The sequence below is a fragment of the Anomalospiza imberbis genome, chromosome 6 (assembly GCF_031753505.1).
Source record: "Anomalospiza imberbis isolate Cuckoo-Finch-1a 21T00152 chromosome 6, ASM3175350v1, whole genome shotgun sequence".
Lineage (NCBI taxonomy): Eukaryota > Metazoa > Chordata > Aves > Passeriformes > Viduidae > Anomalospiza > Anomalospiza imberbis.
Genome location: NC_089686.1, coordinates 33,597,658 through 33,616,949, shown reverse-complemented (window position 1 = coordinate 33,616,949; position 19,292 = coordinate 33,597,658). Strand labels below are relative to the sequence as shown.

Sequence of the window (19,292 nt, the reverse complement as noted above, 5' to 3'; positions counted from 1 at the left end):
AGTAACAGAAAATACATGCTAATATGTTGTGAAAAAAGCTGTTTTAGTTTCAGATAACTACAAGAAGATCTGAACACAGCTAGTTGCTGGTGGGTAGATCTGTAACCTTCTGTGAATGGTAACCACATTAACTGCACTTAGAGTAACTGCAGAGCTCCAGACCAGAGCTGAGGTACCCTTAACATCCTATCTATACTTTATTTCAAGTGCAAGTGATTCTTGGCTGGGGTTTGGTCTTGGCTGCTCCACAACAGAGGTGCAAATCTGCTTGGGTGCACTGCTTTGCATTTAGCAGTTTGGAAGGCACCAAAAGTGATTACAGCTGCCTGGTCTGCATGTGTGTAAGTTGCACACAAGCTGCGTTTTTGATGAGAGTACACGTCTTGTTAAGATAGGCTTAAACTGAAAGTGTGTGGAGAAAATGAGCTCAAGAAGGTTCCCAGTCATGTTTCTGCAACTTGGCTGTTTGAATCAGCAGCTTGTGATGCTTAATGTAAATAAATAGCAAAATGAAATATCCTTGATTTAAGGATTGAACCGGATACCTAAGATAGGAAGAAATGCCCACGAGCCTCTGATGTTGCACCATTTTTCAGAAGTAGCAGTGTCATGCCTGCTTGTCATAGACTGATTGGCACAAAACAAGATCAAGCTGTTGGTGTGGGTGGCCTATGTGGAGCATGTGGCACCTGCCATGACCACGTGGCTGCACAGCCCTCACCCAGACCCACAGAATCTCCTGTAAATCAGATCTTTGCTCCACTTGTCTCCACACCAGGAGAGATCTCCTTTCCCTGCAGTGCCCTTCTCTGCTTGCAGCTGGGACCCAAAAAGGCAGTGCTGGTGGTGGGATTCAAACCAGACCTTCCTGGTCTCTGTGTATTCCTGTCCTGCCTCATGCTCCTTCAGAAACTGTTAATCATCCTGAACTACTTACTGGTTTTGTGATCTTAAACAGGGCTTGAACTCAGCTTTCTAGAGGTGAAAGCACAATGTCTTACTGTAACTCATTTTGCCAGCCAATCCTATCCTGAACCCAACAATATTTTAATCTCAAAATCCAACCTCAAAACCCACAGCATTTTCAGTTACTGTATTTCATCACCACACAGCTGAAAACAACTCTTTTTTTTTCAACCACCCTTGTTTTTCTAAAGTGAATCACAAACCCTGGAGCTTAACAGACAGAAAAGACCCAGAGACAAATCCTCTCTCACTATCCTCGTGTTTATAAGGAATAATGTATTTAGAGTAAGAAAGTATTTATCTACAGTCACATGGGTATAACAGAGTTAGAAGATTCAGCTACCCCATGGCTAAGCCAGATAGTTCATTTTAAAGAAGCCAAAAAGCATTGTTGCCTACAAAATATTTGTGGTGGTATACCTATTAGTCAGTAAATTTTTAATTGCCCATGGAAGTCCTTACCTTTTCCCTGTAAGGCAACTTCACACTCTTCTAGATTTGGTCCTGCTAAGTGGTCTGCTGTTCATTTTACTGCCGTTCTTGGCTGTGCCTTCTTGAATCACACCAAGGAATAATTAATAATAGCACAACTCTGGTTCTCAGTGGATTTCCCCACCAGAAAAATGTTAACCATCTGAGTGCTCAGTGCAGCACCCATGAATAGTATGTAGCCCTTCCAGGGAAATCTGGTCTGTTTTAGTCACTTCAGTTAATTGGTGAGAAAACTGGGACATCTGAATTTATGGTCTCATAGAAAGGCTACAGGATAGCCAAGGGAGAAAGCTGGATCTTCAGGCTGTCATTCCAAACCAATAGCCACCTTTCTTCCCATGGTGTTTACGCTTAGGAGAATAAATGGGCATTTCACAACCTGAGGATGTGTTTACAGTTCCCAGCCTCTGCTTACAGATGTGCTGGGATAATGGCTCCTGGTATGTGTTTGGTACTTGTGCTGATGAAGGGGCTGGAAGGAAACCCTCAGTCCTGGAGGCCTGGTCTCATTGACCAGGTTTCATTGACACCCAAGGAAACCTGAAACCATTGAAACCCAAGGAAACCTATTCCAGATTTAAAAACATTTATCCAGCAGCAGAAGCCTGGCCCTCAAGACCAACTGATGCTTAGGTAAAACATGAGAATAAGTGCAGATGTGTCAGAACTGTATAAAATTTCGGTCAGAGAAGAGTTGGAAAAAATTCCAGGCGGTCAGCAGTGTCCAAGGTGACGCCAGTACAGGCTGGTCCTTGCATCAGGCATTGCCCAAAGCTGGTATCAGTAGTATCTTGTGCCTGGGGCTACCGTGATGAGGCCAGCCCTGAACTTTCCCATTGCCCCTCTGAGGGGGTCTCTCCAGGGCAGGACACACACAGCACAGGACAAGTGTTGCAATCAAGCTCTCAATGGGAGCCGATTACCCTCAGTCATGTCTGGGAGGGAGGGAGGGATGAACTCTGTGTCTTGATCAACATCATGCATCTTTCTATACCGGGGTTTGCAAAATTAGACTTCATAAGCCTCCCCCAGCCCCTTCCCTGAAAGCTACACCCACATTTTTCTCATGGATGACTCATTGTTAAAACAAGATATTTCTTCTGCTAGAGTTTTTCTACGCTATGAATTAGAAACAGCTGAACATCTGCCCTGACATCAGGCTTCTCAGGTGACGGGAAGAGCACGCCTCAGTATGCCAGTGTACATGACTGCACACAAGTGTATACTTTATATATTTTTGAGTTTCTCTTTTGCCCTTTCCACTCCTTTTCCTTTCAGTTTCTTTTATTTGTTGCACTTGGTTTTGATTTTTCTTTTTTTAAATTTATGCCTCTCCACCTCTGTTCTATGTGTGTAGATTCCAGAGCCACAAACACTTGCCTTCTTCATTCTATATGACAGTATGGAGAGAAATATAAAATGACCTCATACATTCCTTCATGGATAAACAGAAAAAGATGATGGAGTTCTTTCATATGATACAAGAAAAGAGAGTTAAAACAAATCAGTTTAAATTAAACAAAGGAAAACATTAGATGAAATAACAGGAAAAGCATCCTCAATCTGTCAGATTGAAGAATAATTTGTTTCTCAAGGGCAGTGGCTGAACTGGACATGATTTTTTTGGGAGTGATAATTCTTCTCTGTCCCTAGAGTGAGGTGTGTCTTCATCACTTGCATGTGTGCAACTCTGAAATCAGCAATATGGGAAACCACGGGGGCAGAGATGTCAGAAATGGTAAGAGGTTTCCTGAGGTGATAAAAAGGCCACCTGGGAGGTGGTTGTGAAGGAAAATTCTAATGACTATGTGCAATATTTTGAAGAAACAAACAAAGAGGCTTGAGGTTAAGATGGGTTCACATGTGAAGATTGCTTGCCTTTAGGTTATCCCCCACTGGAGGATTCTCTGTAGATGTGAGACTTTTGGACCCTTTTCAAAAATTGCACTATGGAGTTAAAATGAAGGCTATGGAAGTGGGAAAAAAAAAAACCCTAACGCACATATTTAGGCACATGTCCTGCAAGGAAATCCAGAGAGGTTGGGAAAGTGGTAAAGGTCAGGAGACTTGCTCTGAGGAGCAAACCCACAGCCCAGCAGCTGTTTGGCCCAGAGGAGCACAGGCACCTGCCTCGCGACATGACGCTGACACGGAGCATGGATCCGTTCACCCGCTGCCGCTGCTGTCCCACGCTGCTGGCTGTCCTGGGGACAAGGCTCCGTGGGCACAGGGAAGGGTGGACCTTCCACCACATCCCGACCCCAACTGCCCAGCCACCCTGCTCTTGTGCATGCACCATGGTGGAGAAACAGCCTTAATAAGCTGGCTGGTTGGGAGTGCTTTGGCTGTGGGCTGTGCAGGGCAGGAGCAGCCCTTCTTCACCTCCTGATCAGCTGCAAACAACCGCTGAGGGCAATCAACAACTCGACAGGCTGAACAGGTAGGGCAGGGCGAGCATGGCAGCATGGCGGCAGAGCAAGTTCCCCTCACACTCCACTACCCACAGTACCCCAGCTGAAGTCTCTACTTGAATCAGAGTGTGTTAGGTGTGGTACATGAGTTATGCTTGAAAAGTTTAATGAATTCAAGGGTGCAGCCTCAACTAGCAGCTAACAGCTATAAATGAGCCTTGGGGCAAGCCAAGCCAACTTTCGCTGAAGTTGATAGAGGTATGGTCTTTTGGCTTCAGTGGGAACAGATGAGGTCCCTCATAGCCAGCCAAGGAGAGATTAATCTAATGATGTAATGGTGCTTGTAACTGCCTGCTCAGCCTTAATTCTGCTCTGACATTGTGAGCATGTATCACAGCACAGTCTGTAATTATGTGATCACATACTACTTGCTCTGCGAGACGCCTGCCCCATTTGAGGTGCAGGACGGGAGGTAAGGGCAGAAAGGTTCTCTCCAGCCCCTGTGACATTGTCCCATATCCCAGAGCACTGCTCTACAACAGGCTTCCTGCAGGGTCTTGGGCAAGAAAAGGCTGTAGCATGCGTGTGGCAGGGACTGAGTTATGGTTTCACCAGCATCATAAGCCTGACTTTTTCTAAATAGAGGAACTTGGATTTTCATTCTTATTGAGCTCTGCGTGTAGCTTTATGCTATGGGTAGTCAACAGCAATAGTGGCTTTAGGTCTAAACTGTCCATACAGCCTATCCAGATCCTTGCTGCAGGAAGTTTGAAAATCCCTTGGCTGAGGCATGGAGGCACACCTACCTTCTGGCAAGAGTAGACAGCATTGCTGTTGGCATCTGTACCACTTAAACCCAAAGGTTTTATCTCCCTGATCTGACACCACAAGCTCACTCTGCTTCTGAACATCTTTCCAATCTCACCATCTACTCCTTTATATATGTTCCAGAGGCTCTGCTGGCCTGGCTTCCAGCATCCCCATAACTGATAGCTAAAGGGTTGGCTGAAGATCCTTGTGCCCACTGACAAATGAGAGTGAATGGAATGAATGGAGAAAGGATATGGAAGAAAATCCTGAAGCAGTGAAAAATGGAAGATAAGAACTTAGTGAGTGAGCTTAGAAGCAAAAAGACACATGTGACCTTGGTAATGTCAAGGAAGCACAAGGAGAGAAAGGGGGGAGAAAGGAGCTGCAAAGAATCTAAAGGATCAAAAGGAAAAAGGACATCCAGAGCAGAAAGAAAGGTCAGGGAATGAGAATAAACAAGGAGAAAAAACAGATGAAAGAAAACAAAACAGAGAAAACAGAGAAAATAGCTCAATCTGGAGGCGAAAACAGGAAGACCATACAATACAGCACTAACAAACAAGCCTGTGGATGAGTTTACCCTTCTTTGCATCTAGACCCCAGAAGTTCACCCTTGTGGGACTCTGGCATGGTCCTGCAGGGACTGATCAAGAAGGGACAAAGTGTGATGGCCGCATGGTGCTACAGACAAGCCACTGTCCCTGCTCCTGGTGGGACTCCCTGGCCTTTCTGGCATTCCCTTCTCACCCCAGCAGCCCTTAATTCAGTGCACTTTCACTGGTGTTCATGTCACATAGGCACCTCATGCATTGCAACTCAGTCACCTGTTGACTTGGATCTCTCTAGGAGACACTGTAAACACACACACTGAGGGGGAACATGCTGGTTTGGTGCTGAGATCCCCTGAAAGACAAATACTTTGAGATATAAAAGGAACAAATGCAAAAGCCCTGAATTTTGACTCCTGCAAGGGTGTCTGGGCTACAAAATGTTATAAGAGCATCTTCCTCTTCAGTGAATCTTCGTTACGCCCGAGTTTTACCTAATGCAGGGATGGAGTAATCCCACTGATGTCACTGGGCTGATGCTGGTGTAAAACTGGCGTGTGTGCCTGGTGAAATAGGTCAGAGCTGGGTACTAGGAGGCACAGCTGCTGAGTTCACTGATAAAAAGGAGCTTCTGCAGCCGAGCCACACTCCTCTCCAGGCATGGCTTGAGGCCAGGGGCTGGCCTGGTTTCCTCTAGCACCCCTCTCCATCTGAGCAAGCATTTTCCACAAGTCTTTGGCAGAAAAATACCAGTTTTGTTGAGGTTTCACATTTCCTATGGGTAAAAGCAAGATGAAGAACTATGTTCCTGGTGTTGTAAGGACTGCATAAATTTTGTTAGTTTGTTGAATGGAATAAAGCAGCTAAGGTAAAAGTTGTGACCACTGATCAGCTGCTTGATTTCACACCCTATTTTTTGTACTGAAGTGCAAGAGATTATTATTATTCTGATCCCATGTGGGTACTTGACTTCTTACAAAAGCTTTCCATCAGAGATGTGAAATGAAGTGTTGTCCTTGGAGCCATATTAATGCCCAAGCTGGGTCTACTCTGCCATTACACAGAGTGTAATTCTGTGTAGTCACTGTGCTGCTGGTGTCGAGCATATTGCTTTGGGATTTCTGGGGTCATGTAAGCTGCTAATAAACAACACATGTCTTTCCTATGGATGGATCCCTTTACTTCACACAACAGTACCGGTGCAATCCACCCCACAGCCGTCACACCTAATTTTTCATTGGCAGTAAATTTTGAAAGAGAAAAAACCCCAACACACGAACCATGAAATAAGGAAGAAAGAAAAGTGACGTCCATCCAAGGAACTTGGCAGAGCCCCGCGTGCCCCATGTGAGGAACTGGGCAGCTGACTTCCAGCATCCCAGGTGATGTAATGTTGGTTTAAGGGCGTACACGCCTCTGTGTGCTAATGAACAGAGCAGGCTGAGGCAAGTGACTGCACAGACAGCTCTGGAAGCTGCTAGCAAGAAATGCACCTTGGTGTGTGTGTGTGAAGTGGCCACCACACGCTCCCCGTGCCCTTTGATGCCGGGAAAGAATGCTCTGCTTTCCGATCCAAAGGCACTCGGTTTTGCCTGTGGGCTACGCGGAAATTTGAGAAGGTGGAAGCAAGAAGCAACTTGTTCTGTCAGGGAGGAAAAGCAGTCTGCAGCTATTTACACTGCACACTACAGCTTTTAAATGGGGTGGCTGGAGTGCCTGCAATGGTTAAAGCCCAACTTGCTTTCCTCGGGGCCGCTCCTTGTCCTGCCGTGCTGCCCACCGGCAGTTGGCTTTAGCCCCTATCCATTGCAACCGGCTGATAGGAGGTGGTTTGGATTCGGTGATTCTTGTCTCAGATCCCGCTGTGGTTTTTCAGTCTTGCAAGGCACTGTGCTTTCGTTCCAGCACTCTCTGCGAGGCATGACGAGGGAAGCTGTTTCCTGTTTGTGTGTCTGTGATGGACGTAACAGCCACTTTTACTACACGTGAGGCATCAGGGGTTTTTGTTCCTTCTTTCTCCAACACTTTCTGGGTAACATTTTCCGCATTTGGTCTCAACCCACAATCCTTTTCTCAGAAAACTTAAGAGAGTCACCCCAGCTATATTTCCATGAGTGGGCGTTTGTGTTTATACACGCACACACGTGTGTTAAAAATATCCTGCTTAATTCAGGTACTATTAGAATATTCCATTATCTGGCAATAATCCAGTTGAGCCAAGCAGCAGTTTAAGCAGTGTAAAATGGTCTAAGCCTTCTCTTTGTATTCTGTCTGGAAGGAATTTATCGCTTTCATCCAGATCTGGCTGGCAGGTTCTGGTGGTCTAAGGGGAGTTCCCTGAGGAGAGCCACAGTGGGAGGCTGCTGCTCCCAGCCTGGTTCCCCTGCGGAGAGGGGCTCTGGGCTGGGTGCTCCTTCAGCTGCAGGGCTGCTGCTGCCTGCAGCTGGGGCCGATGCTGGCCCAGCGCCCAGGCCGAGAGAACACCGGCTATCGATTACTGCTCCTGCAGACAAATTTACATATAAAAGCCGAACGTGAGAGATAACTAAGAGATAAGCCTGCCATTTTCCAGGTGCTGGAAAACCTGACTGCCTTCTTTTTACAAACACGGCCTTAAGTACTATTCACCTCGGGGTGTGGATGAGTTTATCTTGGTTGGGAATCCAAGGAAATGACTTTTAACCCCTAGCATTGTATTAGGTTGCCCAATGCATCCATATAAACATGATGCACACTTATAGTGTAATGATCCCTGGGGTTTATTAAATACCATAACAAGGCCTTTCGGAAGGCAGCCAGATAGCCTGTTCCTCCCAGCTATATTATTAAGAAAGGCCAAACTCTTGCAACAAAATGCTTTAAAGGTGTGTTGTTTTTATTTTGCTGTGTTGGATGTTATTTTGTTTTGTTTTTAACTGGCCTTGAATTATTTAGCATGGTCTCTAAGGGATTATTTCATGTCCCTTTTCAGCATTTGAGATCCAAAGAATCCCATGAAATAGTCCCTGCAGGAAGCAGCCAGTTAACCCTTCTGTGTTTCCATCGGTGACCTGCAGCTCTGGAGCGCTTCTTCCCTTCTCAAGCACCAGAACATTGCAGGCAGTAGCAGATTTCAAGTACAGGACTGAGCTGAAAAATTATTATGTACAAATACATATGGCAAGGTCCTGCAAAATTTAAGAATATGAAATCAACAGCAGGCCAGGCAAATTTAATTGAAGTCCACAGAGATTAACTCTAGAAAGCGGTACACTTGAATAAAAAAAAAAATTACAAGTTTTATGAAGCTACAAAATAGTATATATGACTTACAGTGTGTTAGCAAAGCTAGGGTTGAACCAATTTACAGTAAAAAACAAAAACAAAAACAAGAAATCACTTCTGGTTCTCAATAAAGAAAAGATTCTGCAGTTTATTACATGGCTTGTCTGTGTTGGTGCTGCAGGGCTAGAAGAAATAAAAAGTAATAAAATCCGACTTTGTTTCTAATACCAGCAGATCCAAAGCTAAATATGCAAAGGCACAATTCTGTTTTGAAAGATTGTACCATTTTTCCATAGCCTTTTCTCAGAGAAGATAACACACTCAGAATGAGGTGCAGAACTGTTACTGAAAAAAGTTCCCTTTTCAGATTATTTGGGGAGATCGGTGTATTGCTAAGCAGAAGTGGGAGAAAGCTAACTTGTCATCTAACCCTTCTCCAGGCCATGAACATGCTGTATGCAGTTGTGTCTGCGGTGCTCTACACGGGATGTGGCATGTCCCAGGGGAGCGGTGGGGCCTAGGAACCCAGTGCCTGCTCTGTCCTCTCACAGGTTGTCAGCTGCCATGGCCAAGCTGCCTGTTTCAGGCACTGCATGCCAGGGAAAACTATGTGGGTGCCTCCAGCCCCAGGGGCTTGGCAGGCCCTGCTGTGGGACAGGGATCCTGAATGGTGGACTTGCATTCCTTGTGTTTGATCAGGGAATAAAGCTCCCGGGCTTCAGATTCACCCCACCTGGGAGGTTTTGTTGGCTTCTGGGAGGTGCTCTCTACAGGAGACGCCGCCTCAGCAGCCATGGCACAGCAGGGCATTCCCGATGGCCAGGCTCCCCCTTTCCTGCCCGCCTGGCAGGGGCATGGGGCCCCATCCCAGCCACCCTTCTGGAATGCATGTGAGGACATACCTGTTCGGTTTGGATAAACCACCAAGCTGCAAAGATTTTAAAAACTTACCCAGTTTGGCTAAACGTTTGTGGATTAGCAAAACGGACTGGAGAATTACCAGAAGTTGCTGCCCATCATCGTGTCTGGTGCTTCCTGCTGGGGTCAGGAACACCAGCTGCCCTGCCCTGCTCACAGGAATATCAGCAGTTTCACTTCCACACCCAGCCCATGGCAAAACACCAGTAAACAGCACCAAAAAGTAACAGTTTAAAAAATGAAAAAAAAAAAAAGAAGAGACATAAGTGTTTCATAATTCAGAACAGATTTACCAGCAGAGGCTACAAGTGACAGAAAATGAACAGGCCCTGATGGGGATTCAGTGTGAAAGGAACCTGTAGCCTGATATTCCTGGGTATGGTTGGAAATGGTGGAGACGAGGAACATGCCAAGGTTTGGAGGGGACAGGAGGACTGCTCATGTTTCCTTACAAACCCCTGGAGAGTCCAGCCTGACTCCCCGTGTGGCAGCCCCGTCTCTGGCAGATTTGCAGACCTGCCGGACCTCCGCTGCTGAGCCACAGCCCTGTCTTGCACACTCCTGGGGGTCACAGCTTTGAGCCTACTGCTGCCACCCTCCCAAAACCCCGTGGAGCCCGGGGACAGCAGTGTGGCACAGTGGACAGCAGTATGGCACGCCAGCTGGTGCCTGAGGCATGGGCATAGCCTGGGGCATGCACATCCCATAGGGCCACGCTTGGATCTGCCTCTCAAGAGTGACCGACCTCTGATGCATGAGTCCCAGCAATGAGAGGAAGCTGGGTGCTTGAGGCAGGGGCAGCCATGGTTTGACTTCACTCTCATCTGTGCATTTCTGCATCAGGCTTGACTGCTGTCAGCCTTTTCCCATCCATACAAACCCTGTACGTACACAAAGTCTTATTAAGAAAGGATTGGTCTGAATATTGACACATGTTTTGGGGGAGGGAAACCTTCATTTAGCTGAACTCCTTCATCCACCTCTAGTGCCTCCTCTGCCCGAAAGAAAAGGCTGTTCTCATTCACTTCTTTCACTGCAGTTAATTAGTAAGTCCGAGCTGGCCTGTCCTCTGGAGCTGGTAGTGCCTTTAATCTCTCTGTTGCTAGGGCATGCTGACATGCACCACTGGTACCAGTTCCAGCGTGATGTGGGGGATTGTGGAAAGAAAGGGGAAAGGGCTGATCAAACAAAATCTGATTAAAAAAAAAAAGAATAGGAAAAAAAAAAAGAAAAGAGCTCTTTTTGATGAGGCTGAGAAGTTTGCAAGGAGGGAAAGCACACGGTGAATGATAAGGCCTAAAGGAGCTCATTAAATTGAGGCAAGCTGAGCAGAGTTATCTTATTTCACTCTCTTTCTCCTGACACCTCCATGATGGGGAATTCTTTTATTGAAGTGGGGGCAGGAAGGATAATTTCCTTGCAAAATGTTTGATAGAAATCAATGTATAATTGTTTTCCTAGAAGTTTTTTTTTTTTAATCAACCCTTTAAACATCTGTAAAGCAAACTGGCACCTCAACAAAGGGTGCTGCTTGAGAGAAGTGTAGGCTCCAAGGGAAAGAGGTCCCACAGCCCATTATTGTTTCCTTCTCTCAGCTCATCCAGCCCTCTGAGAAATAGCAAGATAGAAGTTAAATAAGACACACGGACCTCAGGGATATCAGACGTCAAGTATGAATGTAAATGTGAAATGTTTGCCTTGGAAGTAGTTTTGCTTACTTCATTTGACCTGCCTTTACAAAACCAGAGCAAGCATGTGATTTGAGAAGATTCATGTATAGAAACAAAGTGCTGCCTAGCTAAACCTCACACAGTTATTTCCTTGGGATCTCTGGGAAATGCCTTTCCTCTGGCTGTGGCCTGTGCTGGCTGCCCCAGGAGCAAAGAATCCCACCACAGCATGTCTCAGTGAGTGCAGATAAATTGAAGAGCTCCAGAATGCAGGAGGCTGCAGGCTCATAGGGAACCTTCCTAGGTCTGTGCTCAGCAGAGCAAACCAGGGTAGGGCTTAATCCCTTGCTGGCAACACAGTGGGAGAGTGAAGTGATGGACAGTGCATTCTTTCTTTCCATCTGAAAATTAGTCAGATTGCTAACCAGAGCTCCATTTTGAAAGTCTGCATAAATGATGGACCACAAAACTGAAGTAAGCACCTGCCCCATGCAGCTTTTTACTCACAGAGTAATGAGATGAGCACTCACTTTCTTGTGGGGACAGAAAGGGGTGGTGTGATTGCAGCTGTGCCAGCCAGAACAGCTCTGGGCACGGGGGTGGGACAGCAGTGGCAAACAGCATATTGTCTCTGCAAAACTCCACCAGACCTAGCAAAAAATTTTATGGATTTTTGATGGCTTTACTTGATCCTTTTTTTCATGGATCCTAAAGGAGGCTTTAGAAAGCCACCTCACAGTACTTATTAAAAAGCAATCCATTATTGTAAATAAATAATTTAGCCTCCCTCACCTAGAGGTCTTTCTCCCTACCTTTGTACTTTCCTCTGGCCAAGAATTCCACTCCTGCTATGCAGGTCTGCTCACTTTTACTGGAAAGGATAAAGTTAGCTATTTCCAAAGACAAGAGCAGCCTTTAAATGTGCAAATAAGTTTTTATTAATCTCTCCTCCTACTTTCAAGAGTTTCCCCTCCCCTCCAGCCATAGGAGCACATAGAGAGCCTTGCTGCATTGGAAAGTGCTGGATTTTACACATGGCAGTTCAGCCTTAATAAAGCTTTACTGGCTTAATCTCCTTCAGGTATCAGCCCATCCTTCTTCTGCAGACTGTTTTAAGACAATCCTTTTTTTTTTTTTTTTTTCCTGAGGGATTTCTTCTTAAGAGGGATCAGGTGTTTGGCATCTAGCACATCCCCCACTCTCATTTCCCCATGTTTCAGTCTTTTTATCTCATTTTTTTTCAGCAGGACTGTACCCAAAAGTATGATGAGACATAGTGGAATGGGATGTCAGTGTTATGCCTTACTTTTCCAGGCTGGCCCATGTTAGCAGACAGGCTGATTTTGCTAATATGGTCTGAATTAGTAAATGCATTCCTCACATAAACACAGGTTTAGCTAATGGGACATACTGGTAAGGAGAAACTTTTTAAGGACCTTTCATTAACCCTGGTGTCCTATGTGTGTATGGGCACACAAATTTTCATGCTGCTCCTTCATTCACCCTACACGTCTCCACTCATTTGGGGTCTCATGCAGAGCAGGCAAATCCAAGTGCAGAGAGGCTTTGTTTGCTCATTGGATTTGTAAAATAGAGATGGAAAGATAGGCCATTGTAGTCTTCTGTCAGTCTCATCCATTACCCTATAGCACTGTCTGGTTTAATTCACTTTGTACTAACTTTGTACCTGGTGTTAGCAGTGGTAACATGTACAGAACAGTGGAAAACTTGTCTATTGTTTGATTTACTTAATGCCTAACTTTGTCAGCTTGACAACAGTCTTCTCTCCCTTCTTTCCAAGCATGGTGTTTTTTTACTTGTTTCTTGACAAGTAGTCTCCAGCAATTCTTTCTAAGAACTGGAATCATTGCTGTCATGCTCTCTTGCATTTTAGATGTGATACATTAAGTGCCTCTGTGTATCAGGGTCTTTACACAAGAGTCACACATGATCTTTGGATATTGACACGAAGAAGAAGTAAGACAAGTCAAAACAAGATCCAGTGGCTGAAAGCACAACAAATTCACACCAGTAAGTGCATTAAGGGTGGCTGAACACAGGATATTGTGCTAATGGTGCAATTTGTCCACGCTGAGAAGAAGAGGCAATTTTTCTATAATGGAAAATTGTCATTATAAGATTGGATAAGAACTCTGTTAGAAGAGGGCAATACAGTCCTTATAGTTCTCTCCTTCTAGTGTTAAGCTGTAACAAACCATAAATATTGTGCAAGTTTCTGTATACTGCAGTTTATCAGCAGGGTGTTCTGTTACTTGATTTATGATCTAGGTTGCTTTGGTTTAACAGCAGTTGGTAGTAGAGAACATGTCCCGCAGTAGGGTCTGGGTGGTGCCTGGGGTCTGAGGCGTAACTAAAACCCATGTAAGGCTGTCTTCTCCTCTCTGGCAACTGGCTGACACTGCAAAACACACAGGAACCCTAAAAACAAAAGCAGCATAATGGGAAGGAAGGCGACTCACAGTTAGGCAAGGGGCCAGCTTTCTCTGCTTTTTCCTCTGAGTCTCCACTTGTGGAAGTCCCTGTTTGCATGGCCTTGCTATCAACTGATGTTTTAGCTGTTCATTTGTGGTGAATCATAACCGAAGGGAACTGAAGCACTATCTGAAATTTGCTTCCTCTTGGGCAACAGAAGGACCAGCAGAACTCCTTCCCCTTTTGGCTGCTCAGGCTGCTCTTTTGTCAGAGCACCATTATAGCAGTGCAACACTGCTTTATTCACAGAATTGGTGGTACTGCTTCAGCTTCCTTGAGCAGGGACCTTCTGAATGTCTTTACCGGTGGGAAGAATATGTGACAGTGGAAGGTAAGTTAGAGCTTCTGTGCAGGCATGACTTCAGAGCCATTACATTACCAGTGAATTCTTAGTTTTTCATACGTATGAAAATAAAAACATATTCCCCTCTCCATCAGCCTAGTCTGTTCTGCCTTCAAGCTTGGCAGGCCAGCTGAGAGAAGCCAGCAAAAAAAAAGTACCCAAATGAGAAAATATTATTTTCTAATGAGCAGCTGAGATGAAACTGAAGAATACTTCTGGCTCTAAACACTTCCAGCATTTGGGACTATGTAAATTCTGATCTGGATTACAAAATATTATTATTTACACTTATCAGTTATGGTAAGGTCAGGAAGTTAAACAATATTTGACTAGCAGAGACTGAATGTTCCTAGGTAGAGCTTAACAGCTGGTAAGAGATGGAAACAATGATCAGGCTTCTGGTCTTTCCTAGACCAAGAAAACCAGTAGTGATTCCATTAAAATAATTTGCTCAGTAACTAAAGGCACATAATTTTGGACCCTGGGCAAGGGAGAAGCTCTAGTTATGTAAAAAGCAGCTTGGAGAGAACAGTAATAAGCATCAGCTATCTATAGGAGATATAACAACAGATCCACTTTGAGAAATCATCAGCTTTGCTTTGATCTCAGCCTTGAGGAAATGAGCATACAGAAGCTGGGCTAGATATATGGCAACAAAATCACAAAGGTCACGCAGCAAAATGGGAGCCAATTAGCAAGAGACTTTAAATGACAATTAATTTTCCCATCACTACTTCAGCAGCAAGAGGAAGACGTAGGTGACCAAAAACATGCTGCTCATTGGGGAAGAAAGGCTCCAGAGAGTTCCTGGCTAGAGTGCCAGGGTGCTTCATACCCATTTTGCATTTGTTATCGCTTCAGACAAATATTGCAATCAATGTCAATGACAGAGGGCGGTGAGATCACAAAACTATAACGAAGGCTAGATCAAAAGATCCTTCAGATAGTGCTGAAGTTGGTTGGGCCAGATGAATTTCATGCCTGGGTAATTGCTACAGCCAGTTAGTTATTTGACCACAAAAGCTCTAAGTGTAACCTCGCCCAGCTCCTGGATGTTTTATGGAGCCCAGAGATCATACTTGGAAGCCTGGAAAAGTGCAGACGTAGTTCCGGTCTTTAAAAGGGAAAAAAGGAGGAGCCAGGGATTACAGATTGTTCAGTTTGACTTCAATTCCCGGAAAAATATTGGAACAAACAATCAAACTTTGGTAAGCACCTAAAACAAAACAAAGAGATGAATAATGGCCAGCACAGATTTATCAAAAACAAATTGTGTAAAACAGGTCAAATTTCCTTTCATGACAGAATAAAGAACCCTCATTGATAAGGGACAAGCAATAATATTCCTATATTTTGATGGTGGTGAGGCTTTTGTCACAGTGTAACATGATACTCCAAAGCAAATTTAATTAAGGGAGTCTGTGATAGACGGAACTGGTCTGGGATGATGGAATGCTGATTGGAAAACTGCTTGAAGAAAAGAGTTATTAACTATATTTTTAAAAGAGAAAGATGGATCAAGAAGAGTTGGTGGAAATCTATACTGGTTCAGTCTGATTTAAGGGGATTATGAACAGCTTGGACAATGGAATAGAAAATATTACATTCTTGGCTACCACAAATCTGGAAGGGTACTATGGGTAATCTGAAATATAAGATTACAATTAGAAAATATTTAGACAAATAGCCTTAAAAACAGGATTCATTTCAGTAAGGACAGTTCTCAGTTTCTATGCTTGGGCATTACCAAGAATAATTAATTCTATTTATATAGGGCAATGAATTTTTGAGTAAGTAGCAACACTGCATAAAAAGATCTGACAGATGTTCCAGGTCACAATCCAAATCTGAGTTAATTGCTAATGTAAAAAGGACAAGTGCTTTACTAGGATTTTTGCTTAGAGATGAACTCCACAAATAATCATTCTGCTCAGTTGTCTGTAAGCAGTTGGAGTGTAATGTCCAGCTTTAGGTGCTGTGCTCAAGACAAGGTCCAGAGGACAACTGGGGGATAATCAGAGGTCTTGAAAAACAGAGCTAGGAGGGAAGAATGAACAAATTGACTTTCTTAAGTCTAGAGAAGACTGGGGCAAGATAGGGTTACTGCTGTCAAATATGTGAAAGGTGGCTGGGAAGAAAAGGGGAATAAATTGTTCACCATATAGATGATGGACAGGACAAGTAATGAGCTTAAACTACAGAAAAAGAGATTGAGGTTGGATGTTAGAAGATGGCAAGAAGTAAGGGTAATTACATACAGAAGTATTTGAGGAGTGTGTGGAATCACCATCCTGTTTTTAGGAAGAGGTTAGACAAGCACTTGCCAAGTGTGACATAAGTATAATGATCCTGCCTTGGGACATGAGTCTGGACTGAGTGATTTTCTGAGATTCCTCCCAGCCATATGAATCTGATTCTCTCCTGGCTGCTGGAGAAAGCAAGGCTGATGTTGTGGAGCATTGCAAGTGCTCCATGTTTGTGGTTTGCAGTGATCTCATTTGTGAGTGAGAACAAAGAGCAGGAGATATGTGTGCTGCTTTCTGGTTCAGAGAAAAATGGCTGCAGTGACAGGTGAAGCCACTCAGATGTCCTTGGATTGTGAGAATATAGTCCTGTATGTTTGATCTCTTATTTAAATGTCTCTGGTTCCCACATGGTGATGATATGTGAGACTAACCTTGATTGATCAGTACAAAACAGTGTAAAGCTGAAACTTTGTCACTCTGTCTGCTCCTAGGATTGCATACCATTGCAGCCTCCTGTAGAGCCAACCAGAGTAGCCTGTCCTTTATATAACTCAGGACTCTTGCTTCCATTTTGGTTGGAACCAGAGGCCAGCTCAGCCTGCAGCCCTGGCAGCAGTGACACAGGCTGGCACTTGGAGCCCTAAAGCTTCCACAGTGTCAGATGCTGGGGAACAGAAATATGAGAAACTGTTTTTTTATCTGTAGTCCCTGTGGGCCATTAGGGACAGAGCTTGCTAAAGATTATTTTATGCAAGCACTTACAGAAGTTTGTGTTTCTCTAGGAACTCCATGGAAGATAAATGGAAAAGGATACAAGCAGGAAGGACAGAAATATTCTTCCATTTTTTTTCCAGTTTCCAAAGACAGCTTTTACAAACACTAGTATATAAATAGTAAAAAAAAAAAAAAAAAAAAAAAAAAAAAAGCTTATTTTAAAGAGCTGGTTAACCCAAAGTCCCTTGAAAAAAATAGCAGAGAGCAAACACTGAACTCCTTTAACTCTGTGTCATAATTTCATAATTTATAGCAGGTTTCCAATTGTGAAATCTCTCAGTGATGTGGGACAGATGTTATGGTGAGGAAAATAAAACAGACAACGGGATGGGAAACGCAGAGAAGATGAAATGACACTGTGTTGTAATCTTTATGGGAAATCTCTATATGGCTTTCCAAAATACTGTGCTGGTGAGCAGTTAGGAAATAGATGAGCTATATAAACAGAGCCACTAGAGGTCTGTAACTGTTCCCATGCAGTTGCCACAGAAACTGTCAGTGTCAAGGGAAGCTTTGGGAGGGGACTATTCTGCCCACCATCTTCTAAATTATTCTTTTAATAATCTGTCCAGACCTATTTGTGTTAGAAATGGACAAAAACTGAGGTTTTCCAGCGCTCATTCTGGTTCCTATGGCAGTAGATCAAAGGCAATAACAATACAGATTTAATTAATTCAGGAGAAGGAATTCCCACTTGCAGCGGTCTTAACCCAGCAGTGGAGGAAAGCTGTCAATCATAAGGGCAAAGGTGCTGAAACTGGCATGGATTTGTGGTTTGGTTTGGTTCGTTTTTTTTCCTTCACACTAAGCAGTTCAGGAGGAGAGTAAAACTGTAAATGTCACCTGGGCTTCAGCAAAAGTAGGGCTTCACATATAATCAGTTTATGTTTAACATATATATAAACATATAACAATTTATAACTGTGCCTGAACCATCCAGCTATAGGACATATGGACAATAACTGGGCCTGTCAAAAGAAACCTCTCTGAGGGAATTGTATTTCCTTGTCCAGGTTAAGTTTGGAGAACATCCCTGTCAGCCTCACTCCAAATGCCCATCTTCACACCAAAGACCAGCAGCATTCTTAAAGGCAGCAAAACCTGACAAAAAAAGAGTTGGAGAGGAACTCGCCTCCACCTTCCAGCTTGGTGTAAATCATAGGAGCAGAATGGATTAAATTATTAGAAAGAACCAAGAATTACTGATTTAGCCAAAGAGGAGTGAAGGCAAAAATCCTTGCACAGATCTAACATCAAAAATGAAGAAAGGCCTTTTGGGAGACTGAGCAGGGAGCTGGCCACCAGGGCACTTGGACTTTCTAGAATGCCTTAAAGACCAGAAGGAAAGATGAGAGAGGAAGTTTGTTGATTTTACTTGAGCTAGAAATTACCACAATAGTAATCGGATGCAAATCTACAATGGGAGATTTTAAGGAGGCCAGCAGAGAATGGAAAAGTAGAAGAATGACTACTTTCCCATCAAAAATATATTGTCTGAGTGAGAATAATATACAAGAAAGGACCACACAGGAAGGAAAATATTGTAGAATTCTGCTGATGTTAAATGAATTTATTTCTTTGAATAATATTTTCAAAAAGACTTTTTTTCTTAAACAGAGGTTCTAAAATAAAATTTCACTCATAGCTGTGGCAAAGCTCCTGTTGCCTACTCCTTTAAACAACTGCAGAATATCAAAGGTGAAGTCAGTTCAAGAATCTGCTATCCCTTTGCCCTGTATGCCCTCACTTTCCTTTCCATATGCAGTTCATCTAACCTGGCCTGAGTTTCTTTCTCAACATGAGGGAAGTGACCCACATGACCCTTTGTGTGATTTCTGAAGTACTGAGCAACAGACAGCAGTGAGACAGCACCAGAGCCCTGCTGCAGCTGATTTTAGACAAAAATCAGTTGAACCCTGTGGCCAGTGTGTAGTTTGGTGCAAGGCACCAAATACTTCAAGGGTTGAATTTGCCTACCTAAAATTGCAATGGGGACATTTTTGCCCTGAGCAAAACAGGGACAGGGGCTCATACCCAACTAAGGCAATCTAGTGGTTTGTCTACCACTCTTTCAAACAGGCACTAATTAGAAAAATCAGATAAATAATGACTCAGATCCAATGGCTTGGCCTGCTGAAGATACCTTAATACTTTTCGCAGAAGTCCCCTGCACAAAATGATTTAGAAATTGTTTCCTACCTGCAGCCTGTTTCTTCTTTGAGCTCCAGCTGACATTGTACCAATGGCACAAAACTTTAGGGGTCTGACATGCAAGAGAGGATCTTTACATTACAACATCTTACAGCCAGTCTTGTGGGTTTACCTGGAATCCTGCATGTGATTCCCAGCACTACACA

The 19,292-nt window shown here is 43.9% G+C and overlaps 1 long non-coding RNA gene across 1 annotated transcript; it reads left to right on the top strand.

The window, feature by feature from the left end:
* The first annotated feature begins 5,468 nt into the window (after positions 1-5,468).
* LOC137475662 (uncharacterized) lies at positions 5,469-8,704 on the top strand. Its single transcript, XR_011000012.1, has 3 exons — positions 5,469-6,846; positions 7,104-7,259; positions 8,199-8,704. It is a non-coding gene; the product is annotated as an uncharacterized lncRNA (long non-coding RNA).
* The last annotated feature ends 10,588 nt before the right edge of the window (positions 8,705-19,292 follow it).